This window comes from Cavia porcellus, unplaced genomic scaffold (assembly GCF_034190915.1).
Source record: "Cavia porcellus strain 051 isolate PalLab524CR breed Dunkin Hartley unplaced genomic scaffold, mCavPor4.1 scaffold_2, whole genome shotgun sequence".
NCBI classification, from domain to species: Eukaryota; Metazoa; Chordata; class Mammalia; order Rodentia; family Caviidae; genus Cavia; species Cavia porcellus.
This window is the reverse complement of record NW_026947485.1, coordinates 100,665,272-100,679,608: the sequence shown is the minus strand read 5'-3', so window position 1 is coordinate 100,679,608 and position 14,337 is coordinate 100,665,272. Positions and strand designations below refer to the sequence as shown.

Sequence of the window (14,337 nt, the reverse complement as noted above, 5' to 3'; positions counted from 1 at the left end):
AAATGTCACCCATCTTTCAACAAGCCTTGAAAATGTTACCACGCTTGTTGACAAAAGATGAAAACCAGAGAGGTCTAGCATTTCAGATGTTCCATGCTGGGCAAGCACAGAACCCTCTTCTGGAATGAAACACTACCTCCTTTCCTGGGCCACTCAGAAAAGAGCTCATCCTAAGAACGGGAGCTGCTAAGTCCTCTGGGCAAGCTGCTGTGCCCACTGATTTCTCTTGAGCCCTCAAATCTTTGAGGTACCATGGGAGAGTCAAGGACCAACAAAATTTGGCCCTGAGCTACAGGGTGATATTTCTGATGAGCTGATACCAGTTTACTCCTTTCTGAAAGTCTGCACATCATGGCAACAAGGAGCCATGTCTCAGAGAATTTGTCCAGAAAGAGACTCACAGATGAGCAGGTACAGTTCCAGGCCTTGTGCTCAGCAGATGTGCTATTGGTCAGGGGACTCCGGCTGTACTGGGTGGCTGGGGGTGGGGACTCTCACTGTTGGGTGGGTGGTGTCATCACAGGATGTGGAGGTAAATTCTTTAGTGTTAAAGACAGCCGAGCTAGTTATAAATATTATAGGCAGTCAGACAGGGCTGGGCCTTCGAGAAAGGCAGCACAGAGGATCAGATGTCTGGTGACCTTGGAGAGGACACACACTTGTTGTTGTGGCCTGGATCTAGGAACAGAAGGCAAAACAAATGCAACCACACCCTAAGTATAAACATTAGGGATTAGGTATGGATCACCTTGAGAAGCCAGCAGTCACCATCCCAACCCCCTACAAGAAGAGTCACTGATCCATAAAGAATGCTTGCCTGCTAAATTGTCCCTGACTTGGTCAATTTTGTCTAAACAACTAAACTTATTGTTTGACCGTAGCTCTGTCCATGTCATGTCCATCTGCCTTGTAAGTTCCCAGTTTTCCCCACTTAGGTCCACTTTACCTCATGGTTTTATTCAAAGAAATCCCGAGAACAGGCTGGGGATTTAGCTCAGCGGCACAAGAGCCTGCCTTGAAAGCGTGCAGTCATGAGTTCAATCCCCGGTACAAAAAAAAAAAAAAAAGAAAAAAATCCTGAGAAAATACAGAATCTTTGGCAACCCACTCAGGACCCCCTCTGTCTCTCAGACAGAAGCTTTCTTTCTCTCAATAAATATTTCTGCACTTAACCTCCTTTGGTCCTAAAATTCATTCTTCGAAGTTAGAGAACATAAACTCGTTCAGGACATACAGTAGATTGGGAGTGTCATTCACCTGTATCACTAGTGTGGTCTGACCTATCCTAGGGCCAAAATTCAGGGGCCAAAATGTGTACCCCAAGTCTACTGTTTCTAGAAGTCTGGTGGAAGCCACCTTTGCAAGAAGGCCCAGAGAAACCCTAGGAGCCCTTGGCTTCAACCCCTGCTGGCTGCCTCAGGGCTCATTTTCTCATCTCTCCATCCCCAGGAGTTTCTTTCCAGCTCCAGAGCTTGCGTGGACCTCCAAGGATAGGATCGTGTGAGAAGCCAGGGTCTGAGTCAGACAGGCCTCTAGCACAGGCAAAGTGATGGGCCTGCTCGGAGAGGCCCCATCCCTCGGCAATACAAGAGCCCCGGCTGGTGCTTCTCAGTCTGTGGGACACAAGCAGCAGGGTGGGGACTCCCACAGGGCCAACGGTCCTGTGCCCACCCCATGAGCCCACTGTGACAGCCTGGACAGCCACAACCAAAGCCTCTGCCGTGCCACCTTCGTCCCAGGGTCCCCAGAGGCTCTCTACACCTTCTCCATGCAGCAGGCTCTGCCTCTGCAGCTGAGCCTAAAGTGCCACCTGGGGCTTTGTGACTTTGTGACTTTGTGACTTTGCAAAGCCTCTTGTCCAGTCCTCTGGCTGCTGCCTGCATTTCCAAGAACAGGGAGTTGGGCAGTGCTGTGTTAAACCCAGGGCCTTCTCACCGAGCTGCATTCCCAGGCCTGTTTGTGGTTTTTTTGAGATGTAGGTTTTGCTCAATTAGTTAGTGGCAAAAGCAGGGTTCAATTTACAATCTTCCTGCTTCAGCCTCCCAGACTGCTGGGATTATAGGCATCCACTACCACTGCCACCGGGCTAAGAAACATTTAGTCATGTGACAGGAAGTTTCTGTCTGATGACTCCACTAATGTAATTTATGTGCCTTTTTATATTCATTGTCAAACTTTCATATTTATTGCATTTTACATGAACACCAGTCTAGGACGAAATGGGAAAAATAAAGCAAACAGTTTCTGAACCAAAATTCTGATGGAATTTTGGCCCTAGGATAGGTCAGAGAGGGCTGAGAGAAGCCGGTGCGGTGGGTGGGGGGAGAGGGGCGGATCCTAGAGGTCCTGGAGGCTGCTGGGAGGGGCCAGGCCCCGCGGGACACCACTTCCTCTACCAAAGGATCCATCCCAAGGGTTTAAATAAGGTGGAGCGGTAAGAACTCAGGCTTCAATCGCTGTCTGCTTCGGAGGCTGTAACTGTATTATCCACCTTCCTGCAGCCCCAGAAAGCGCTGGAAGTTGGTTGGTCCCATTTTGCAGGGGACTCCCCGGAGTTCAGACAGCTTCACAAGGTAACACTGGGCTTGGTTTCAGGCTGATTCCAAAGGTCCCTTCTCCCTCTGGGCGAAGCGGATTCCGCACACCCAGCACCATTTTCTGCTTCTTCCGGCTCCACCCAGCCCTTGCAGCCGGCAGCCGGGGCTGGGCCTGCCAGTGACCCATAGAGGCCAGGATGCACCAGCAGCCTGTCGGCCTGTCCTTGCTCTTCCGGAAATGACCCTGTGCCCTTGAGGGCTCCGAGCCTCAGCTGCACAGGGAAGGTGGATGGCGTCCAATATTGTGCATGAGCAGGACGGAGGACCTGGGTGGATGGAGCACAGGCACAGACTTTCCCCACCCAGGTCCCCGCCCCCTGGACCAGGGAGGCCATCTGCGTCGGTACTGGGCCACCTCCCACTTTCCAGGACCTTGTTTCCTAGCCTCGGCCACTTTCCCGTCCCTTCGTGCCTCAGTTTCCTTATCTGTAAGCGGAAGCTGCTGCTCGAGATCAGGAGTCAGCAAACACAGTACTTTCTCAGGCCAAAGCAGCGGGGAGCCTCGTCAGCAGCGCTGTGCTGGGACTCAACTCGCTTGTAGGCTCTAGGGAGAGAGAATTGTGGGGCGCACGATGCAAGTGAGCAGAGCTCGGCAGTTCCTGAAGTTTGCGGCCTGCCGTGCGCTAGCCTTCCTAACCTGAGCAGCACTGCCCTCTCGTGGACATTTTTGGAAACTGAACTTCCCGCGAGTCCCAGCCAAACAATTACCCAAGGAAACATTAGAAGGACCTATACTCTGTGTATCTTCCTACTGGGCCTATGGTTTTGTTTTGCAGAATTGATTTGTGGATTTGATGATGCACGACAGTAATCCCAGTTACTCAGGAGGCTGAGGCAGAAGGATTTCAAGTTCAAGGCCCATCTAGACAATTTAGCAAGACCCTGTCTCAAAATAAAAATAAAAAAGGCTGGGATTGTAGTTTAGTGGAAGAGTGCTTGCCCGACACTGGATTCAATATCCAGCATTGAAAAAAAAAAAAAAGCCACTGAAACACAAGCACTGCCATCCCATGCCAGTCACATTAGTCAATTTATTAACTGCGACTGCTAAGACAGCTAACTAATGTGTGGGGATAGCTCATACAGTGGAGAGACTCTGGTCAAGGGGACAACTCATAATATCTGTGGAGCAAGTTTCCATCTTGCTGTTCAGAACGGTGCTCAATTTAGAGCTTGTGAAATGCTTGTCTCTCGAACTTTCCATGTGACTCCAGGTAAGTGGAGCTTGATGGACTCCAGATAGAAACCGTGGAAAGCAACGCTATGGAGAGCACAGAAAGTTTTAGGCACTATCCCATTGCTGGGAGAGGTCACCCGACGACACTGAGAACCTGAAGGAGGAGGCGTTTATTTTGGCCCACAGTTTCAGAGGTCTCTCATTCCACGCACCATCTACTGGCTCCAAAGCAGAAACTGCATGGTGGAAGGTCCAGTGGCAGAAAGCGGCTGAAGTAGAGAGAGACAGTGGGGGCGGGGCAGGAAGAGGAACTCTAATAGGTCACGCCTCCCACCTTGACCGGCTCTAACCAGACCCCGGCCTCTAACAGCGAGTCTGCTGGAAGCACTATGACTCAATCACCTTCCCAAAGCCCACTTCTGAGTGCATGAGAATTTAGGAGGGTATTCTTGATTTAAATCCTAACAGAAGACTACTGTAGTAATATTTTTCCTCAGTACAGGGGATGGAACTCAGGGCTTTCACAACGAGCCACATCCTCAGCCCTGTCTGTTTTTTATTTTGAGACAGCATCTGAGTAAGTCACTAAATTGCTCTGACTGGGCTCAAACTTGATCTTCCTGCTTCAGCCTCCCAGAGTGCTGGATCACTGATCTGTGGCACCACACCTACTACCAATTCCATTTTGTGAGACTTCACTGTGACTTTTTTCCCCAGTGCAGGAGATCAGACCCAGGACTCCAAGCATGATAGGCATCTGCTCTATCACTGAGTTACATTCCTGCCACACTTCATTTTCCATTTAGTTTTTGCTGTTTTTTATATTTATGCTTTTGAAGTTTAGAGCGCCGTTGGTGATAGGAGTGAATGGCTTTCATTACAGGAGCGTTGGAAAGGCTTTGCTGTAACTGCAGGGCGTTCACGCTCTCAGGTGAGGCTACAGAGGACCCAGGTACTAATCCCACCAGCCTCCAAAGGGCCAAGCGGCAAAGCTGCGCTGTTGTTTCAACAATGTCCACTAGAGGGCAGCAGAGCCCGCGTGTGCGCGCCTGGAAAGCTACATGGCTGCGCGCTGGAGCCCAGGGCGCGCGGGTGCGGGGTCCCCAGAATTCCGCAGGGAGGACGGGACCCCGGGCCTGGGTCGCAGCAGCCAGAGAGGCCGTTTCAGTATCGAGACGCGCGAGGGAGCGACCCCACCTGCCTGCCGCGGTGACCCTGGTGTGTCCGCCGGTGCAGCTCTCCAGCTCTCTCCTATCCTGGGCTCGCAGGGGCGACTGCAGAGTCCCGAATCTGCCCGCCCTGCCAAACCAGCTCCCGCCCCGCCTCCGGGGACCTCAGGGCTTCTGCGTGAGTCTGTGTGTATCCGGCAGTGCCCATCGCCATTCATGGTGCCTCTGCGCGGTTCATTTTTGCTGAACTCTTTGTAGAACCCAAAGCCTAAGAGGAGGTCTTGGCAATCCCTCCTTCGCTCGGCCTCACTGGCCTCCCCTTTCAACGCGATTCTTGTACAGCGAGCTGAGCTGCTCCAAGCCTTACTAAGAACAGGCCGCCTCCTCCAGGAAGCCTTCTAGGATCCCTTCTCTGTACACCCTCGCGGCCTTTTGTCTGCATCTCCTGCTCACGCTTGTCCCCACTGTTCATGACGAGCCTGGGGATCCTGGCGTGGGATCCTTTTTACAGAGTGAGTTGACTGACTGAGCATGAGTGAAATGATTTTCTTTCCATGAAGCCACATGGTCTTAGAGCGAGATGCACTCTGCTCACCTCCCAAGTGTGGACTTCCCTCCCCTCACCCCTTGTGCTGGCCCTCTGGGAATGTGTCCTACGTCCTGGGACCAGGCTCCCTGTCTGCACTGTGGCCGCCACTCCCCATTTCGGTGTCCATCCTGGCTGTGGCTGGAGAAGAGAGGAGGAAGTGGCAGACTCTCTTCTTCAGACACAGCTTCCTCCCGACTTCTGTGGGGTCTGGAGTGTCCTCCCAGGCAGGGGCTCGTGGCCTTTCCTTCCCCTAGAAGGACTCTCACCTGAAAGAGGAAGTTAGACCAGGCTCAGTGCAAGGTCCGCATTTAGCTCAGTGGCTTAAGCGCCTGCCTGGTAAGTGGAAGGTCGTGAGTTCCATCTCGGTACCAAAAAAAAAAAAAAAAAAAAAAAAGCCTTGAAAGGACCAGCTGTGCCCTCTACCCCACCCTCCAGAAGGACCCAGTCTAGCTGACTCTGTCTCACCCCGGCCCCGGAGTGGGCAGCTTGCTCCTGCACCATCTCCATCCTCCCTTGCCTTTGCGTGGCCTGTCAGCCTCTTCCCTGTGTGATGGACTCCCTCAGGCCCTTGGGTTCATGGCCATCTCCTGCCTTGTAGTCCATGGGTGCAGAAGAATGACTGCTTAAGGAGCTGGTGACATCATAGGGGAGGCTGGATGCCCTCCACCCAGGTCAGGGGCTCCTTGTGCCATGTGCACAGGAGGTGATAAGAAGTAGCCCTCAAATCAGAGCAGAGTTTGCTAGATCATTCTTACAGTTAACTCACAAAACACTGCATGGCCTGAAGACTTGGCGTTAGACTTCGTGCTTGGTCTGGGATGTTCATTTGGTCCATACCAACCCCATTCTTCGTGGTCTTCAGAAGAGTAGACCCTGTCAGGTCCCACAGTGGGCTTCTTGGATCTGAGTGGGAATCATTCACAGGTCAGCAGCAAAGTCACCTGCATAGTCCCAGACACCCTTGTGTGGCCACAGCAGCCCTGCCTCATGCCTCTCCATGCATGGAGATTCCCTCCAGCACACGCACTCTGGAGAAGCCAGCTCCCTGCCACTGGGCTTCTAAATTAAGATATAAAAGCTAAGTTGTTTTATTGGACTTAAAAGAACAGCAGCCAATGGGAATTGCTTAGGAGCTGTTGTTTTCTTATTTTGTAATGAGAGCTTTAATTTGGTATTGATTGCTGCAGTTCCTGTTTGGTCCTCTTAGGGTGTGTGTGTGTGTGGGGGGTGGAATAAAGGCAGGTACTCTTCTGGCTTTATAATTAATTCCTTGTTAAAAGAGAGCAATCTGGAAGAGCCCATGAAGTTGCAAATTTCCTTCAAACAAACTATTCTCAAAAGCATAGCGAGTCTTTCTAGTACAGACACAGGGCTCCTGGGGGGCCAGTGGGGTTGCTTAATCCTTCCTGGAGTGGAAACTTGTTTGCGGTCTAGCAAACAGCTTGCTTCCTGGACCTTGAGGTCACCCTGGCTGCTTCCCATCCTCTCTCCCTTTGATGGGATTATGCAGCTCAGGGCAGATTCATTTCACCTAATAGGCTCTGACCTATGGCCTTCTGCAGAAACACTCCGTTGCCCTGGGGAAAACTCAGTTCTTCTGCAAGGAGTATTTCTCACGGGCTCCATTTCCTTTCATTTCCAGTGAAGAATTTCCATACATTTCCATCTCTCAGATTATCATTCTTGCAAACGTGTATGGATGCATCGATTTTTGCCATCCTTCCTTTTAGGTGTTAAATGCATATAATTTGATTTATGTGACTTAAAACGAGTGGGTTAGTTATGTATGTCTGTCTGAAGGGGGCTGGGGTGGTTATAGCACAGCAGACTCCTGTTGTGGAGTTGGCCATGGGGATGGGGGTGACTTTCTAAGTCTCTCATGATTTAGAGGGACCAGGTGCTGTTGGAGTCGGCTCTTTTGAAAGCCGTGGCTTTGCTTGTCGTTCTCTATCTCTGCCTTCTCTTTGGGATCCACCTGTCAGGCCTTGGCACAGCTCCTGCAATGGTTGGAATGCATGTCCTTTCTGATACTCATCTTGAGATTTAACCCCCATTACAAAATATTAAGAAGTAGGACCAGGTGAGTCCTTTAAGTGTGATGAGGGCTCTGTCCCATGAGTTCCCTCATGAGTGGATTAAGGGATTAATAGATTAATGGGTGCATGGATTAGGGGGTCAGCAGATTACTGGGCTATCTTGAGAGTGCCATAAAAGCAAGTTGACTTGGTTTCTCACCATGTGATACCTTGTCACCTCTGCTAGTAATAAGGTCATCGAAATATACAGGCTTGTGACCTTGGACCAGAGCTGTGGGACGAAAAAACCCTTTTTCTCTGTGCCATTTGTACAGAGTATGCGGCATTAGTTGTTACCAACAGAAAGAGGCTGAGGAGCACTCAGCTCAGAGCCCCTTTTAGCCAGCACGACTGCTTTCTGCCCTTTCTCATCTTCTTACTGCATTGCGGTCTGGGCACTTTTTGCTCTGCTTTGTTGTGTCTTCTCCTTCCTCTTAAACCTAAGTGTTGTGAAGTCACCAAGTGTTCCCTGGAGTGTCTGCTAGGTGTCAGAGGAAGGAAGAACTAGAGTTGGGCCTGGGCAGGCCACAAGTCTGCAGTGGATCTCAGCAGTTTTAGGGCCAGTGCTTTGGCATCTGTATGACCCTGTCTGCGTCTGTGGGGTGTCCTGTAAGGTAGCTCCAGGGCCAGCGTCCTGAGACCCTGCCAGTTCCCTCTAAGCCCTCGTCCCAGGGTCAGCAAAAGAGGAACAAGTCACTAGCACTGTGTAGCAGATGACCCAAACTGCAAGAGGGAAGTGTGCTGAGCAGGAGCCTTGGACGAGGGGCTAATGGAGGAAGATGCAGCAGAGGTGAATTTAGAAGGAGGTGTTGTTTTTCAGACACATTTGCGCATGGCTGGTATCACCAAGGTCTCTGGGAGACCCTGCAAAGCGAAGTGTTGTCCACTCTGCCAGATGCAGCTGCAGAGCCTTCTCAAAAGGAGACATCTCCAGGGACCCTCAGATGCTTGCACTCTCTCTGCTCCCGTCCCACAGCTCTGCCATTGCTAGGTGTGGGCCTCCGTTCCCCAGTGGCCTGCAAGTCCAAGAGCACAGTGAGTCTCCCTCATTCCCCAGTGCCATGGGGTTTAGAACAGAATGTGCAAAGTAAATTAAAGGTGCATCTGCACAGCACTCACCCAGCTTCCCGGTGAAGGAAGGCCAAGTCCTGGTCAAGGGAAATAGAGCCACAGAGCTGGGTTTCCGAACTCGGAGTTTCTGGTAGCTCACTTGTATTGTGCACGGGTAGGAAATTTCCCCTGTAGATGTATGCAAAGTTGTATACTCTGTATGAATATATATTCATAAATATGCCTGGAAATATATAATTATGGAAATGCATAAGTGCATAGTGATGTATAACACACACTAGCATACACACACCTCTCCAGGGTCATACTATGCTCTTCAATGCATGATTTGATTAACATGTTTAATAAAAAACAGGCTTGTTTTGCAGGTTGCAGTAATGTCAGCCCTCATTAGCTTATTTCTGAGATAATGGTGAGGAACTTGTGTGCTCCACATCTCAGAATCAACGGATCTGCAGCCCATATGTTACCCCACTGCAGACTGGCTGGAGTACATTTGGGTTGGGATGGAATTGTACATCAGAGAGGGTTTCTTGGAGGAAGTGAGGCCGGTGGAAAATAAGCAGAGATAAAGTCATCAAGGAGAGTGTGTTCTGGGTTCTGGGGCCTCAGGTAGGGGACGGAGGCTGGGATTCAGCATGGAGGAGAGCAGCAAGAAAAGCAAGTGTGCAAGTGGAGAGACTGGATTCCTCTACATTCTGCTCTGAAGGCAGAGACAATATGGGAGGTCCAGGGTGGGGAGGAGCAGGCCCGAGCTGTGTGCAGACAGGAGGCTGGGAAGCTCTGGCCCCTGCACAGGGAGAGTTGTAGCAGGGCTGCCCAGGAAGGAGCTGGAGTCCTGTGGGCCCAGAGGGAAGACGCTGGGACTGACAGGCTGAGATGGGTGGAGGAGAGAGTTGGCGCAAGGAGGGGTCCAGGGTGGGCAGTGTGCCTGGGCTTCTCCTGTGGGAGGGGGTGCTAAAGAAGGAGCAGGTCCCACCTGGGGGATGAGTTCCCTCTGGGAGGTGCTGGGAGCTGTGCATCAGGCAGCTGTCTGTGTCCGAGTTGGCTGCAAGGATGGCTTGTCCAAGCTTTGGGAGCCCTGAGCCCAGGGATGGCAGCAGAGGAAGACCTGGGAGGTGCCCAGTAGGCCAGGGAAAGCACATAAGGGCCATTCGAGGATGATGTCCAGAAGCCATGAGGTCGCCCTGACCTGCAGGAGCCCCACTGCTAGTGTTGGAGTCAAGCTGCTAGTGAGATCTCAGCCCAGAAAAGACAGAGGCTGGCAGCAGGAAGACTTGGTCTCTTCCTCAGACCCCAAAATCTACAGGGCAGCCCCCAAAATATTCCCAGGGCCACGCTGCTTCTTCCACCCCCAGGAGGCTGCTGTGAAAAGATAAAGCATGGAAACTGTTGAGGATCAGTTTTAATATTGGGTAAACTGAGAGCAGAACCCAGGAATTACAGGAGATAAAGATCTCTGTGTTTACTCTGCAAACAGAATCCAAACACCCTACTAATCTCTTCCTCTGTTGCCCCTTCACTGAAGGAAACATCAGGAATGAGAAAGCCCTTGGGAAGCCTGGGGCTTGGTTTTTTCTGCAGTTAGATTTGGGAACTGATTCTTCTTCCCCCACCCCGTCTGTGTCACCCACACAGGAAGAGTGCTGAGCTCCCGCTGTGAAGGAGGAAAGCAGGCCCGGAACCCTGGAATGTTTTTCAAAGAGCAATAAAGATGTCTCCCAGGGATGGAGCACTCACAGGATTCTACTCGTGCATGAGAAATAGTAAGTAATCAGGGAAGGAATGAACTCTGAGACAAAACTGATGTGGAAAATCGGTAAGAAGATGCTGCTGGCTTTGGAAGTCAACAGAATGCCTAGGGGGCATCCTTGCGGGTACATGGAGTCAACTGCTCCAGTAGAGTAGCCTGGGACCCAAGCCCCTCTGGTACTCTCAGGAAATGAAGCCTGGCTAATCCTGGCTGTTTTCACCCTGTCACCCCCTTGAAGTGTTGGCTCCCTGAAGTGAGTTGGTCTTACAGTTTGGTCTGTCCTATTTTGAGATTTTCTGCTGCAGTGGAAGCTTGCAGACTGGATGCCAATTTGATTGGAAACACCTTCTCCTCAATGGCCAGGTCACTTATGACACTCATAGGACAGCACCTGGTGGGTAGTTTCCTGGTAGGGCTCAGAGGGACTTGTCAGAGACAGGCTTGTTGGGAACAGTAGTGGGGGCACTAATCACACACTGCTGTTTCTGAGTGTGTGTGTAAGTGTGCGCATGTGCACGCATGCATACACATACTCACATATGCGTACCTTGCATTTGTGTATATGTAGGTATAATTTCCCTTACCAAGAGAGATTATACCCAGCTATACGCTTATAGATAGGAACCTTACTGACAGCTTATTGCACCCCAAGCATGCCAAGTGGGCGAGTCAACATGTCTGCACTTCTGAAGCAGTGCTTTTCTTCAAAAGTCAACTAGGGCAGATGATTCATCTCCCTATAGATGCTCAGCTTTCACTGGTGTTGTATCGTGGGCCTGGGGTGATGCTTTACACTTTCCAGAGTTGCACTGAGCTACCCCACCCTGGGCTCCAAGCACAGGCTTGTCTGCCTCCCTCTAGCCCATCAGCCTCTGCGTTCACCAGGCAGCAATTTCCTAAATCCCAGCCCCTCCCTGACAAGGGAAGACCATGCCCCTGCCCAGAGTGCCTGTTGAGGAAGGACAGGATATAGCCAGGTTTAGAGGAACAGAGGTGATACCAGTACAGAGCTGGTGCTTATCCAATGCCTGCTTTCCCCTTCTGATCCCTCAGCCATGATCCAGTCCCTTATGGATTTTCACCTCTTTTCTTCTTCTTTTTCTGTATCATAAATATTATTAGCAACCAGGAATCTTCATAGTGCGTGATCAGCCATTAAGATAGCCATTAAGATGCTGTGCAGAAGTCAGGAGGAAACTGGGCTCATAGAAGGTCACTGACCTTTTTGTGATCAGAGGCACAGGAAGGAGCTGAGCCAGAAACATGTCCATGTGGCTGGTGGTCCTGAACTCTTTCCAGCACAAAGAATGGAGGGAGTGACCGTGTGGTCCTCAGCTGTGCACACAGTAGACTGGAGACAATGTCATGACCATGAGAGTCACTCATTACACTAACTATTCCCTCATGGGCTACCATTGCTGAGTGATATCTATCCGGGACCCATCACTTTGGACTTGTAAGAGCTAAGACCACAACTCTGTTCCCATCAGAGTCCTTGTGGCATCATGAAATTTGTTCTTCAGGATCTGCGTACCCAGCTGTTTTCCAGATTATGGAGAATGTTACTGTAAGATGAATGCTTAGTCAATGACTGAAAAGTACCCTAAAGAATGTGAACTTTTAGAAATAAATGTGCACATACCCAAGTGTACCCATGCACACAAATATACACATACATGCATAAGCATACACATTTTGTTTTGAAAGACACCTCAGGATCCTCCAGGAAACCTTAATCACTAAGGCTATACTCATATGGTAGAATATTATCAAATATTACAATTACCTGATCATCCAGGTCTATGGTTTTCTCTTCCTTCAAAAAATAGGAAGAGGTACTGTGGGTGAGAAGCACCGGACCAGAATTGAAGCATGTGAATGTCTGGGATCCAGTGCCTGCTGCCAAGTGACTCAGCGTGTCTCTTCACAGGCTCTGAATCACACAAACAGGAAGCCCCCAGAGGGTGGTGCATTCTCTGCAGAGTCGTTTGCAGTGTGTGTGCTGTTGTCCAGTGCACAGTGAGTCCCCATCATTCTGAAAGGCTGGTGTCCCTGTCCCACATCACTTAGAGGAACACGCTGTGGCAGACTTCTGGCACTGGAGAGTGATAGTTCATTCTTACCTTAAACTAGGTCATCTTTGCTGCATGGGAGACATTTGAAAGGGTGACATTTGTGGTCAGGCTGTAAAGTCAAAGGCTTCTATGTTGGCTGCAAGTAGACTCAGCAGTTGGAAACATGTATGGGATGCAAGGAAGCTAGAGGTGGTCTCACTTTAGAGCCAAAGTGGTGCTTCAAACTCTACGTGGAAAAGTGGTTTCCAAGTTAAGACTCACTGAAACCACTTCTGAAATCATTTTGGACAAGCTACTTGTCCACAGCTTTCCTATGGACTTCCTACAGACTGGAACTCATTGTGGATGCTTTCGGCATAGAGAAGGAAGCCTGCACTGACAGTGTCTCCAGAGCGGTACAGGCTTTGAGGCTGGACTTGGCCCTGTCCTCATAATCTTGGGCAAGTCAATTCTGTGGCCCCATTCCTGTTTCTTGATGTATAAGATTAAGGGTCAGTTTCAGCAGTGACATCTTCTCATTTGACCAAAGCCAGTATAGAAATCATAATGATCAATAACAAATATGCTGCACTGCTGGGGTTCGCACATGCCTTGTCCCCTCCCAGAAGAACTTTCTTTGGGCTGAAAGCCATGATCTAACAACATCATTACCCACAACCTGGTCCAAACTCTACCTGTGGCAAAACACACCTGAGAAAATTCAGTGAACATGAACTCAACTAGACTATGGAACTCAGTTGGCTTCAAAGTCAGGCACTTGGCTGATTGAAACTAACGATGTCTACAGGAGAACTTTCAAAGGAGCTGGGTGGTTTTCAGTGGCAGAGTATGTTCTTGGCTAATGTGGCCCTAGAGCATTCAGAGCTACCTTGAGCAGCTCCCCTGGTCCCTGGATGCACTCAAAGGCTCTGTGCAAGTTGGTGCTGCTTACAGAAGGTGAGCTGGGCAGTCAAGGACTCAGTCGCTATGCTACCTGCTCCTGAAGGCTCGGCCCTAATCCTGGGTGTTGAATTTGAAGATAGTTCTTTTTCTGTGGCTCTCAGACACTTGTGAAGCCCTTTTCCCTCCTGCTTCTCAGAACCCTGTGTTTACCATCACTACATGTGATGGACACAGCCCCGGGGTTCCTTCTCGACTTTGTGCTCCCTTCCCATTGGCCACTTCGCTAAGTTGAATAAGTCTCATGCTGAAGACCAGGGCACTGGCTGTGCCATGAGGTTGTCTCTCTAATTAATTGTTCATAAATATTCGTTAGGCAACAGGTGGGCTGTTAACCTGCCAATGCACAATCTATGCAGCAAGGCCACATTTGACAGGAAGGGAGGACAGAAATAATGTTCTCCAGTTGAACTTCCCAGAAACAAAATTTAGTACCACACAGTCTGTAAAATGAACCCAACTTAAAGCTGTGCTAATCAATGGTTCTGAGGGAAAGGTGCGGTTGAGATAAATAGCTTCTGGAGGAAGGACCAGACAATCGCTTCAACATCCTTATCGACCTGTGCTGTTTGATTTACCTGGCTGCTCGGTGAAAGGCTACATGATCAGACCTTAAATCAACCTGACAAGGGGCATCTGCCAACCCTACCCCATCCATCTTCATTTGTCTTTCACAAGCACTGGAGCAACACTCAACCAGCACTGGTTTGGTTTTCAGCTGCTCCTGCTGGCCTTTACTGAGTGGGCTTGCAAAGCTCCCACACAAACTTTGAAATAGTAATTTTGCACAGTGTCTGGTCTCCCGTCATTTCATTGACAAGAAGTGGGTTCATCTGTGCTACATGTACTGTTGGCTTCGTGAAATGAAAATAAACCCTTTTGCCTCCCATAA

General features: G+C 50.1%; 1 long non-coding RNA gene across 1 annotated transcript; it reads left to right on the top strand.

Moving 5' to 3' along the window:
- Positions 1 to 2,403: 2,403 nt before the first annotated feature.
- On the top strand, positions 2,404 to 14,337 carry LOC106025586 (uncharacterized). Its single transcript, XR_010046278.1, has 3 exons — positions 2,404 to 2,573; positions 10,317 to 10,444; positions 12,261 to 14,337. It is a non-coding gene; the product is annotated as an uncharacterized LOC106025586 (long non-coding RNA).